Raw genomic sequence first — 13,018 nt, 5'->3', positions numbered from 1 at the left:
GTTATAATCAAATGAGAAGGGTTGTGTTTTTCAGCATTTTCCAAATATAAGCAAGTGTTGTTCTGCATTATATATACCTTGGATAAAAAAGGTTATTATCCGCCAAAAGAAGTTGTCCATTGACATCATAATAGCCTTATCCAGCTCTTGTCATCAATTCTAGTATCCTGACAAAACAACAAATGAAACAAAAACCAAAATTAGAAACAGATCTCATAGGAGAGAAAGATTCATTCAGTAATTTGGGCATTTCGTTTTATATGATTTTGCAAACAATAAAATTAGTGACAATCAAATTGGAAATAATGTTCGTAGGAGAGACAAAGAATCACTCAGTTACATGTGCATTGTCATTCTGGATTTCATACATTTTCATTGTTGAACCCCTCAACATTGGGGTAAGCAAGATCGTTCTAGGTTTTTAGCCGAGGTTAAGCATTTCTTTTGGGACGATCCTTATCTGTTTAAGTATTGTCCGGACCAGATTATTAGGAGATGTGTATCTGAGAGTGACCAGTCTAGTATTATCTCCTTTTGTCATGAACATGCATGTGGGGGTCATTTTAGTGCTAAGAAGACTGCTGCTAAGATTTTGCAGTGTGGATTTTACTGACCTTCGTTGTTTAAGGATTCCCATAGACATTGTGTTTCTTGTGAGCGTTGCCAGAAGTTAGGAACCATTTCCCGTAAAAATATGATGCCTTTGAACCCTATTTTAGTGATTGAGGTATTTGATGTGTGGGGCATTGATTTTATGGGTCCATTTCCTATTTCGTTTGGTTATCTTTACATACTTGTCTCTGTAGACTATGTGTCTAAGTGGGTTGAGGCGGTTCCGTGCAAAACGAATGACCACAGGGTCGTAGTCCAGTTTTTGAAAGAGAATATACTTACACGTTTTGGTACACCGCGAGCTATAATTAGTGATGGAGGTTCACACTTTTATAATAGACCGTTTGCTCTTTTAATGAAACAGTACGATATTACCCATAAAGTAGCAACCCCATATCACCCTCAGACTAGTGGTCAGGTAGAGGATTCCAATAGGGAAATTAAACGTATTCTAGAGAAAACAGTTAATCCAAATAGGAAAGACTGGTCGTCGAGGCTTACTGATGCCTTATGGGCTTACCGTACCGCGTTTAAGACACCCACTGGAATGTCACCTTATTGTTTAGTGTTTGGCAAGGCATGTCACCTGCCTGTTGAGTTAGAGCATCGAGCCTATTGGGCTATTAAGAACTTAAACTTTTCACTTGACAAGGCAGGAGCTCAAACAAAGCTCCAACTCAATGAGTTGGACGAGATTCGTAGAGATGCATACGATAGTGCTAAGGAGTATAAGAACAAAATGAAACTTGTGCATGATAGGAATATTTTACGAAAGTCATTTTCTCCAGGTCAAAAAGTTCTTCTGTATGACACTCGTTTGCATCTATTCTCCGGGAAGTTGCGCTCTCGGTGGACCGGTCCTTTTGTGGTCCGTACTGTTTTTCCTCATGGCGCTGTTGAGATTGAGACAACAGATGGTAGTAGTTCTTAGAAGGTTAACGGTCAGCGATTGAAGCCCTTTTTAGAGCCTTTTCCTACAGGTGATGTTGAGGAGGTCCCTCTGGAGTACCCTGTTTACCTTGATTGACCATCGAGGCGATTTTGTATGTTGTATAATATTTTTGTAGGTTTTTGGTTACACTTCACCCAGGTACTATCTTTCCGACTTCTCTCTTTACTATTTCCTCATGTTACTTATATTTTTGGTACTGTTCTTTGATTAGAAACATTGAGGACAATGTTAGATTTAAGTTTGGGGGTGGGGTAGAACTTTTTGTTACCTTTTCGTTGCAATAAATAAACTCCAGAGCCTAGAAATTTATCCCTATTAAGGATGGCACTAACCAATCTAAGTGGATGGAAGCATTTTGGTTGTAGGAGTTGAGGTACCAATCTGACTAGATGGAAACATCTAAAGAGTCTATTCATAAAAGCACAGAGCTCAGGTGTTAGAAATAACATGATAGTTTCACCATATCTCGTTGAGTCCTTTTCACTTCTATTTTTATTTTGTTTTGTTTTTAAACTATGTTTCTCTAAGTGATTAGGCGGCCGCGGGGCTCACGATTCAATTTGTTACCAATGCTAGGGTGCATTAGAGTGATTGAGATAAAAAAAAAATAAAAATAAAAAAATAAGAAGAAAGAAACCAGACCATCAGACCAACTGGAATAAATTCAATAAAGTCTACCACTGGAACCCTTGTATATGCCAGTTGTGTTGACCTAGAGTTAGGATTATCGACCACTGGTACCCTTGTATATGCCAGTGTGTTGATATTAGTCAGACCGGTATCTCAGTCCATTAGGATAGGTTCATTTTGGCGGAGGCCTTCAGACAGATATGAGAAACACCGTTCACCTAGTAAACATCAAAACCATCTATGTTTTTGTATATCCATCTTCTTGATCTATCCATGTGATTAGTTTTGACTCCAGATATTGATGTCCATAGTGCGACTATCTGAGTAGAGCTCTGTCACTTCATATGAATTTTAGTATACTTGAGTGCGAACTCGTGTACAAGAATTGGAATTTCTCATCAGGGTACTTCCTCCTGTAGTCAATAAGTATGCCAACCAAGGAGATTTTTTAGTGCCTTCCAAGGTTCTGTGTAGATAGCTAGGGTCTGGAATATAAAGGTTTTGTGGGTATACCTATGGTAAGCCCTCCAGAAACAACACTTCGCCACTAGGGACACCTAGGGGTTTAAAGGCTTATTGCATACGCTAAATGCAATCGACGATGCCTGCGACAGTGAGTTAGGATTTTATTTCTATTTAATTTTTGCTCGAGGACTAGCAAATAATAGGTTTGGGGATATTTGATAGACACATTTTTGTGTCCGATTTGTCTCGATTCTATATATTGTTAGGTCTCATTTTTGTACTTATTATGGTGTTTTATTTATTTGTAGGTATTTTTGGCCAACAAACATTTTTGAAAAAAAAATGGCTCGAACAGTTGTCGGAAAGCACCCGGAGGACATTTGCTATTCGAACTCTCACTTTGGATAAGGGGTAACCTAATTACTAAGGGGCATCCCATTTCCAGGCAGTTGCTAATCGCACCCCTACTCTGGATAAGGGGAAACCATCTTCAACATTTCAAAAACCAGGTTTTGGCGGGAAAATAGGTGCAGTGAAGAAAAGTTTTGGCAATCGTGATTTGGAGGAGTTTGAGGTCGATTAAACCTCTGATTTTCATAGGATAAACTCCTTATGGGTCTAGGAATCTGATATGGGTGTTTAAATCGATTAGACTGGGCTCAATTGACGGATTTTTCTCACAACAGAAAATATGAAAAGTCACGTGTGTGACCTGTTTTAGGGAATTTAAGAGAAATTAAAGCGTTGTAAACCTTCCCAAAGATTCGAATCGGCTGTGTTATCACTTTTTCACCTCCTTGTACACTTTTGAGCTATAAAAACATACGTTGAGAACATGGTTAATATGAGGAGCTAAACCCCATTGCTGAGGCGATAGAGGAAGCTATTTTTCCAACAAAAAGTGGTATATTCTATTTTATCTTTTTATTTGCAATAATTATATGATTATTTGCCTTGAACAATTATTGAATATGATTTTTATTTGAGTGATTGTGATCTATTTTGATGGAGTATGCTTAGTTTTAAGACTTTTGATGCTTCATACTTGGTATTTACAATTATTACTTTTGAAAATCTACTTGTTGCAATATTTTAGAATCAAATTAAACAAGAAAATTGCATAAATATAAGTATTGGTTTAATCACTTTGAACTTGGAAAATAGTGGAATCTTAGCCTCAGTGTTTCTTTTAGTATTGATATCATCTTTGATTGAGCTTGCTATAATTTTTAGTGAGTTTTCTATTTTAATATTAGAATTTAAGTCTAATTAATATCCTTCACAAGTCTGAGAATCGAACCACTTTTACCACTATCTACAAATCACATCAGCAACTTCTGGCCCAATGCCAAGCCATAATTTTGGCCACGCCTAAACTATGCCAAGACCCTAGTTTTGGCTGCGCCTAAACTACGCAAAAATCTTAGCTTGGCCGCGCCTAAACCATGCCGCTGGCTGCCAAAAGAAGGGTTGCAACAATCAACGGCCACCCTTCCTCCTGAGATGCAAATCTCAGCCGTACAAGATTGCCACTAAACGCATGGAAACTTCTGGCCCCAGTGCCAAGCCCTAATTTTGGCCGCGCCTAAACTGTGCCAAAACCCTAGTTTTGGCCGCGCCTAAACTACGCCAAAATCTTATCTTGGCCGCGCCTAAACCATGCCACTGACTGCAAACGAAGGGTTGCAACAATCAACGACCACCCTTCCTCCTGAGATGCAAATCTCAGACGTACAAGCTTGCCACCGAACGTATGGAAACTGTTGGCCCAATGCCAAGCCCTAATTTTGGCCGTGCCTAAACTATGCCAAAACCCTAGTTTTTGGCCGCGCTTAAACTATGCCAAAATCCTATCTTGGCCGCGCCTAAACTATGCCAAAGCCATGCCCGCCATGCCGCTGGCTGCCCAAAGAAGGGTTGCAACAATCAACGGCCACCCTTCCTCCTAAGATGCGAATCTCGGCCGTACAAGTTCACCACCAACCGCATGGCAACTTTTGACCCATTGCCAAAACCCTAATTTTGACGACGCCTAAACTACGCCAAAATCCTAATTTTGGCCGCGCCTAAACATTGCCAAAGCCATGCCTCCATGCCGCTGGATGCCAAAACGGAAGGTTGCAACAATCAACGGCTACCCTTCCTCTCAAGATGCAAAATATCGACCGTCAAAGGTCACCACCGAGCCGGCAAGCTTCCCAAAAACACTCGAGACATCAACAGATGTCACAAATTGGGGGATGCTCATCAGGGTATTGGTTCGGTCTACAGCGTGCGGCGTACACTACGCCCGTTACAAGAAAGTGCCATAAGAGTGAGGCGATTAGTAAGTACAAGGAGTAATGGTTAAACGTTTCCTTCATTATGGAAACATCAATTCCATGCGTTACCGTTACCACTTTCTTCCATTTACTCAACCGTCTCACTTCTTACGAGACCATGGTACGTTTCGTTGCGACTTGTATAAATAGGTCTCACCTGTTTCCACCAAAGACAAGTTTTGGTCGGGAGCATACAACACTCAGAAATCACCTGTTAGCTTTCCACTTTCTGATACAAGTCGTCAAACAACTACTCTTCCAGAATCAACTATTCTGGTCTCAACACTCTCTTCGCTTCCCTCCCCAAGACCAACCCTTCTCCTTCACTTTGTGACCGAAGCAAGTCTGGAACGACAATTTCTTGGTTCAGGCCAGATATGTACAGATTGATCTCTCGAATCAAATTACTCCCTTGTAGTACATTGTTTAGGGTTTAAACTCGTTTCTCACTCACACACCCGAAATTACCAAAATCAACAGAAATTGTTTTCACCCTCAAACAATTAGCGACCACAGTGGGAGATTAATCTATCGGTCACAATATAAATTCCCGATTTCATCTTTTCAACCCAGATATTGAGATGATGGAAGCAGACTAGCCGCCGCCGCTGGGGACTCTGGAATGACAGGGAACTTTTCAAAAGCCACGAAAACGACGCCCGAGAGAACTCAAATATACATAAGGAAGAGTCATTTTGTTGGGAGAACTCTGAAAAAGAAAGTAAGTCTCGTCAGATGAGTTGCGTGTTCTACTACCTATATTTCACATAGATGAGAGAAACCAACAGTCATGCTAGCCTTATGTTTCATCCCATACTTTGTACTGTTACACAATTCCATGACATTCTTGGAATATTTCGTGTCACTTATGACCATGATCAAAACGACATTATTCTAAAAAAAATTCATTCCAAGGAATAATCCAAAACCCTCATAAGTAACAATTATCTACCAATTCAAAAAACCAGAAAAAATCAAACCACAGATTAGGTGTTCTGTTCACCTTTCAAAAATCAAACCATATACTAGGCATTTTTTGCCTTTCAAAAAAAAAAAACTAAGTATAGAGGTTAAAAAAAAGAAGCGCATTCAAGGAAATTCATCCAGTAATGGCTTGCTCTTCTTGGAAAAATCCTCCTTCGCGCTTTCGCGGGCAGCCCGTTTCAACTCAAACTCCTCGGACAACTTTTTGATTTCCGCCTCCTGCAAAGCAATCTCATCCATGGAGGGGCCTTCGATCGATGTGTCCCGAAACTCCTCGATCTCAGAAACACCTCCAATGAACCAAGAAACTTTGAACCCGTGGTCTACACATGTATCACGGTGGAACTTCCAGCTTGTAGTCACGTCCTCGGAAACGGTATGACCGGTCACCTTGCACATAGCGTCGATCAAAGATAAAGCTTTCTCCACACGTTTTACAAGCGAAAACCGACTAGTGACCTTCTTGGTTGTGGCAATGTGTCCATACTTTTCCCATATCTTAGTATATAGCGCCTCATACTTAGCTGGCACGCTGAAGCCTCCAATCAACACATGATATGGATAAGGAACAAAGTATGGAGGATTAAAAATGGCGCCTGCAACCGAACCAGCAACCAACAAGGTATTCCCAACTAGAATCGCGCCTGCAGTCACTGGAGTACTCTCCGTCATTTGATTCGCATCAGCATATTTATCTTGACCAGTCTCCATTTCTGGACCGCCAGATGCAGCCGCCCCAGTCGAAGGCAAAGTCGTCTCCCCCTCGGATCCATCTTCAGAAGTAGATTCTCCCTGTGATATCATGACTTAGACGTCTTTCAAATAAAAATAAAATAAGGAAGAATAAAATGTGCGGAAGACTTACCGATTCGCTTTCAGATCCACTAGAAGAAGACTCGACGCTGCTGTTGGAAGAGTCATTTTCGTCATCACTGGATTCTGAGCTTTATTACTTTTCGGGATCTTCTTCATGGGAAGTCCCGGCATTTCCACCCTCCGCTTCAAGATACGTTGTTCCTTGACTACGTGAAAGCTTGGTAAAGGCGTTCATACTGCTGAAACCCTGAATAAGGCACAAGGACAAACACTCAGAAATGAAATGAAAAATATACGCAATCCATCTAAGCCAGCAAGAAGGTGATACATACATCAATGTTGGAAAAAATAAAAGTCACAAGGGACGTTGAATCTGATCGAAAACCACCCGCGCGATCTTTCGACCTTCGCTCCTTCTTCTGGGGACTTTCCATGTCCGTGTTAGGGGATTTCTGTTTAGGTGAGGAAGAATCTCTTAACAATGGATGTTTTGCTAAAGTTGAAGCAGAAGGTTTACCGCAGGTATTCTTCACTATGTCATTCACGAATCCATAAATGGCGAGGAACTCGTCCTGCCAGAATATGTTATACTTGGAAGTTGTTGTCGGATTTCGTGTCGAAGTCAAGAAGGAAAGACTTATACCCGGTGCAAAAGCACTAGCATCAAGAGCGGCTGGAAACAAGTTATATGGAACAACTGACTGACGAGGGAGCGGGACCCCTTGGTTAATTCCCATATGTCGAGCCGCCCTGTCAATGTTGTACGAGACTGCCTGACAAGATCTTCGAAAGAATGATGGTACATAACCAGGCGTTCAACTTCGCATGAACACAACCTCCCCAACGCTCGTGCTCTTTTCAGAAAGAAAAGATGTATTTGGAACAGAGACAAAAGCGTCTACTTGAGCTATGAAGCCATGCACCGTAGCCCACTGACAAAAGATGATCGTGTAGGAGTTGTCAAGGAAGTTGACCAGGATCGAGCCGGATCTTGGGTATCTGTTCACCCAGCGAAGTATCCTAGAACCACCCCAAGACTCGGGAAGTGAAACTACCGGTTTGGGAGCGTACTTCTCGAAATGCTCCCACTACCACGCTTGGAGAAAAGAAACATGGATGTACGAGTCCACTTTCATGTAACCATTTTAAGAACGCATGTCCGTAACCATATGATCCAAGTGTGTGTACATAGAACCGAGAAACAAGCTTCCAATGAGGAGAACAACACATTTTGCTAATATGATGGCAAATTTAATAAGACCCTGTCTTATTTCCTTCTTACCAGAACTACCATCAAAAATGTCTCTGGATAACCAAAGAACCAAGAACGTTGCGACATCAAGCGTACAATTCTTTTGATCTGGATCCAACTAATCTGGGAACCATTGAGACACCCATCAGCTGTAGAAACACCTCGTCTCGTTTTCTTTTCGAACAAAACCTTTTGACTTTGCAACGAGAGAAGCGTGCATTTGTTCTTCATCTTAAGACAAGGTAATATCAAGATTCCCTGTTATGGGAAGGTTCAGCAAGACGGTCACACTTTCCAAAGAGATAGTCATTTCACCCTACCTGCATATAGCTGTGTGAGTATACGGATCGAACTGGGTAATAGACCTTTGAGAAATTAGTGGAGGTGGTAAGTCTTCAACTCTGTATAAGATTACTTGTTGGTGATGATGATGTTGGTAAAGAAATCTCCTGAGATGACGAAACCGAGATCGATGTAGTTGAAGACGATAGTAATTAACAGAGCTGTTAGACTTGGAGACGATGGAGGGGGAGATGGTGTTGATTTCAGTGAAGACGACGGAGAGGGAGATGAAGTTGCAGCTCTGTGAAGGAAAAAAAATGTTTGAAGTGGATAAGGAAAGAATAGACACGATGGTAATATGGAAAATAAAAAATAAATAAATCAATCAATGGCTGTAGATGGAAATGGATGGTTGTGATGAAAGTTTTTCTACATCCCCTTCCATAACTCTTATGAAAAGTCGTCGTAGGGATACAACAAATTTTTCTCACTCCTGCAAAAAAAATTCACTTCTGCAAAAATTTTCTTACTTCAACAAAAAACTATTTTGTTGTCCGGTTCTGCAAAAAAAAATTCTCACTTCTGCAAAAAAAAAAGGGTTAAATCACTAATTTAGGGTTATTGAGATTGGGTAGAAATATCCGAAAACGTTTCCAGGACATAAATAGTTAACCAGGAAGTTCAAAGTTATTGAAGATATTCCGGTGGAATCTTACCCGTAAATGGTTGGATCCATCATTTTTGCGAACTTTCAGACTTATATAGTAGTCCGCTCCTGTCCAGGTTTCGATCTCGGAGCCAGTTTCTTTATCGAAGTTGACGAATTTATGCGTGTTTAAGGTTTTGGAGAATATTCCCATAGAATCTTACACGTAAATGGTTGGATTTATCGTTTTTGCGAACTCACAAATTTATAGTAGTCCGCTCCTGGCCAGGTTTCGTTCCCGGAGCTAGTTTCTTTCTCGAAGTTGACGAATTTGTGTGTGTTTAAGGTTTTTGAGAATATTTCCATGGAATCTTACCCGTAAATGATTGGATTCATCGTTTTTGTGATTTGTCAGACTTATAGTAGTCCGCTCCTAGCCATGTTTCGATCTCAGAGCCAGTTTATTTCTTGAAGTTGACGAATTTGCGCGTGTTTAAGGTTTCTAAGAATATTCTCGTGAAATCTTACCCGTAAATGGTTGGATTCATCGTTTTTGCCAACTTTCAGACTTATATAATAGTCCTTTCCTGGACAGGTTCTGATCTCGGAGCCAGTTTTTTTCTCGAAGTTGACGAATTTGTGTGTGTTTAAGGTTTCGGAGAATATTCCCATGGAATCTTACCCGTAAATGGTTGGATTCATCGTTTTTGCGAACTTTCAGACTTATATAGTAGTCCGCTCCTAGCTAGGTTTCAATCTCGAAACCAGTTTCTTTCTCGAAGTTGACGAATTTGTGTGTGTTTAAGGTTTCTGAAAATATTCCCATGGAATCTTACCCGTGAATGGTTGGATTTATCGTTTATGCGAACTTTCAGACTTATATAGTAGTCCGCTCCTGGCCAGGTTTCGATCTCGGAGCTAGTTTCTTTCTCGAAGTTGACGAATGTGTGTGTGTTTAAGGTTTCTGAGAATATTCCTATGGAATCTTACCCGTAAATGGTTGGATTCATCATTTTTGCGAACTCTCAGACATATAGTAGTTTGATCCACTCACGGCCAGGTTTCGATCTCGGAGCCAGGTTATGCATCGAAATTGCCAGAATAGGGTTTGTTTAAGGTTTCGGAGAATATTTCGACGGAATATTACCTGTAAATGGATGAATTCATCGTTCTTTCCAAGTTTCCAGCTTATAATGGTCCATTCACGGCCAGGTTTCGATCTCGAAGCTAGGTTATGCCTCAAAGTTACCATAAGAGGGTTTGTTTAAGGTTTCAGAGAATATTCCGTCGGAATCTTACCCTGTAAATGGATGGATTCATTGTTCTTACCAAGTTCCCAGCTTATAGTGGTCCACTCACGGCCAGGTTTCGATCTCGGAGCCAGGTTATGCCTCGAAGTTGCCAAAAGAGGGTTTGTTTAAGATTTCAGAGAATATTCCGACGGAATCTTACCTGTAAATGGATTGATTCATTGTTCTTACTAAGTTTCCTACTAAGTTTGAAGTCATAACCCTCCCAGAGCTTCGTGGTTCATGAATTTTAAGCTATTATACCGAATTTGAAGTGTGAATCGACGTTGAGCTTCATATTTATCGATTTTGATGATGTATCATGCTAAGTTTGAAGTCAGAACCCTCCCATAGCTTTTTGGTTCATAGTTTGTATGCCATCACACCTAATTTGAAGTTCGAATCGATATTGAGCTTCATACTTATCAATTTCGATGATGTATCATGCTAAGTTTGAAGTCAGAACCTGTCCGGAGCTTCTTGGTTCATAGTTTGTAAGTTGTTATACCGAATTTGAAGTTCGAATCGACACTGAGCTTCATATTCATCGATTTTGATGATGTATCATGTTAAGTTTGAAGTCAGAACCCTCTCAGATCTTCGTGGTTCATAGATTGTATGCCACTATACTGAATTTGAAGTTCGAATCAACAGCGAGCTTCATATTTATCAATTTTGATAATGTATCATGCTAAGTTTGAAGTCAAAACCCTCACATCTATTATTGGATCATAGTTCGTATGCCGTTACACCACATTTGAAGTTCGAATCGACATTGAGCTTCACACTTATATATTTAGATGATGTATCCTTCTAAGTTTGAAGTCAGAACCCACACGAAGCTTCTTGGTTCACAGTTTTTATGTTGTTATACCATATTCGAAGTTCGAATCGACACCGAGCTTCATATTTATCGATTTCGATGATGTATCCTTCTAAGTTTGAATTCAGAACCCACCCGAAGCTTCTTGGTTTATATTTTGTACGTCTTTATACCACATTTGAAGTTCATGACCTGCCTCAAGACCTATGTGACTAGTCGAAATTCAAACCGGAAACACACAGAGAAAGAACAAAGAAAACATACTTTCTTATTTTTTCTGCTTCATTCCAATATATTTTTGAATTTTTTTTTAACTGAAGGTCGATAATAATATCTTAAATTTATTGATATATTTTTTGGATTTTTTTCATATCGAAAGTTGATAATAAAATCGAATACATGAGTTTGAACTAGCACAAAGAGAAACACACAAACTTCTCAATCCGTATGAGCATCGTAAAGTGAATCTACACCGTCCCTTAATTTTTGCAATCCATATGAGCATCCTAAAGCGAATCTACACTGTCCAAATTCTTTTATATAAATCAAACTTTTTTTCTTCACACTTCCCTTCACTCATTCTTTTACATGAACCCCGAAAACCCTATTTCTAGAAATTATTTTTTCGGAGAAACAAATCGACTTCATCTGCATTATTTTCTCATCATACGATTCGAAGAACCCTGATCTCTTTTATTTTGCTTATGATGCATAACCCTAACTTCCGCCTCCCTTACAGAAGAAAACCCTAACTACTACCACATATCTAAGGTTGTTTGTTGTGATTTCTCTTTGTATTCCTTGAGAAAGTTACATTTGATGCTACATATTTTTCAAATCTTAATTTTGTTTTTTTATTTGTGTCAATATTTCCTATCAAATCCAGGGTTTTATAAGTTTAGGATTTGTTTGATTTTCGGATATCTTGAGCGGTTCATTTAATTTTGGGGTTTTAATCAATTTGTTACTTCGATTTTGTCCAGTTAATGTTGACAATTGATTAATTTCAATTTTTTCTTCAGTGTTCCTTTTACCAAGGGTCTTTGATATATGGGTTCTGCAAAATTTTGGTTTCGTTTCACGCCTCTCCCACCAAACCCTCTGTCATGGTCCTGTGTCTGCCCATAGTACTAATTGGGGTGCCCTTATAATTAGTTGTGATATGGTAGTTGTTAACCTTCAGATTGTAACACGTGTCCTATATCAGTTCGTTGTTGTTAGGTTAATCATTTACTTTAAATGTGTAAGAACAGCTTCCTTATCTCTTTAATGAAAAATATTTGAAGTTTGTAGCAGAGGCTGAGTTCATTAGGAACCCAGATTTACTTTAATTCTATTGATTACCATTTCTATATGCTGAAAACAGTACATTTGGCATCAGAACCAACCCATTTTTTTTTTCCGATGGGTGTTTCCGATATCAAAACTGTTAAGGATGTGTGGCATCTGTTTCAACGAAATCAGGCTAGCTATGAAGATCGATTCACTACTATGGAAGATAAACTCCTTCAACAAAAGCAGCAGGTTGATTCCAATTTTCAATGATTAACAAGAGGTTTGATGAAATTCTATCTCGGTTACCTTCACCTTCGAAACCAACTGATGATTCTGGTGGTAAAACAGTCGAAGCTCAACAAGAAAATACTCCAATCTTTGGTTCTTTCACTCAGGGTGGAACTCAGCATCACTTCAATCGTGTTCCCAAGCTCTATTTTCTTCGACTCGATGGTGATAATCCCCGTGGTTGGATCTAGAAATGTCATCGATATTTTTTCCTTCACAACATTGATGAATCTCGTCGTGTGGGTATAGCAATTATTTATTTAGACGGCAAGGCTGATAAATGGTTTCTCAATTTTCAGGTTGGTAAACCTCGTATCACTTGGTATGAATTTTCTCACGGTATTTTTTCTAGATTCGAAATCCAGTTGAAGAAAATTTTATTA

Source organism: Papaver somniferum, unplaced genomic scaffold, assembly GCF_003573695.1.
Source record: "Papaver somniferum cultivar HN1 unplaced genomic scaffold, ASM357369v1 unplaced-scaffold_21, whole genome shotgun sequence".
NCBI lineage: Eukaryota > Viridiplantae > Streptophyta > Magnoliopsida > Ranunculales > Papaveraceae > Papaver > Papaver somniferum.
Note: the sequence above shows the minus strand (reverse complement) of the source record.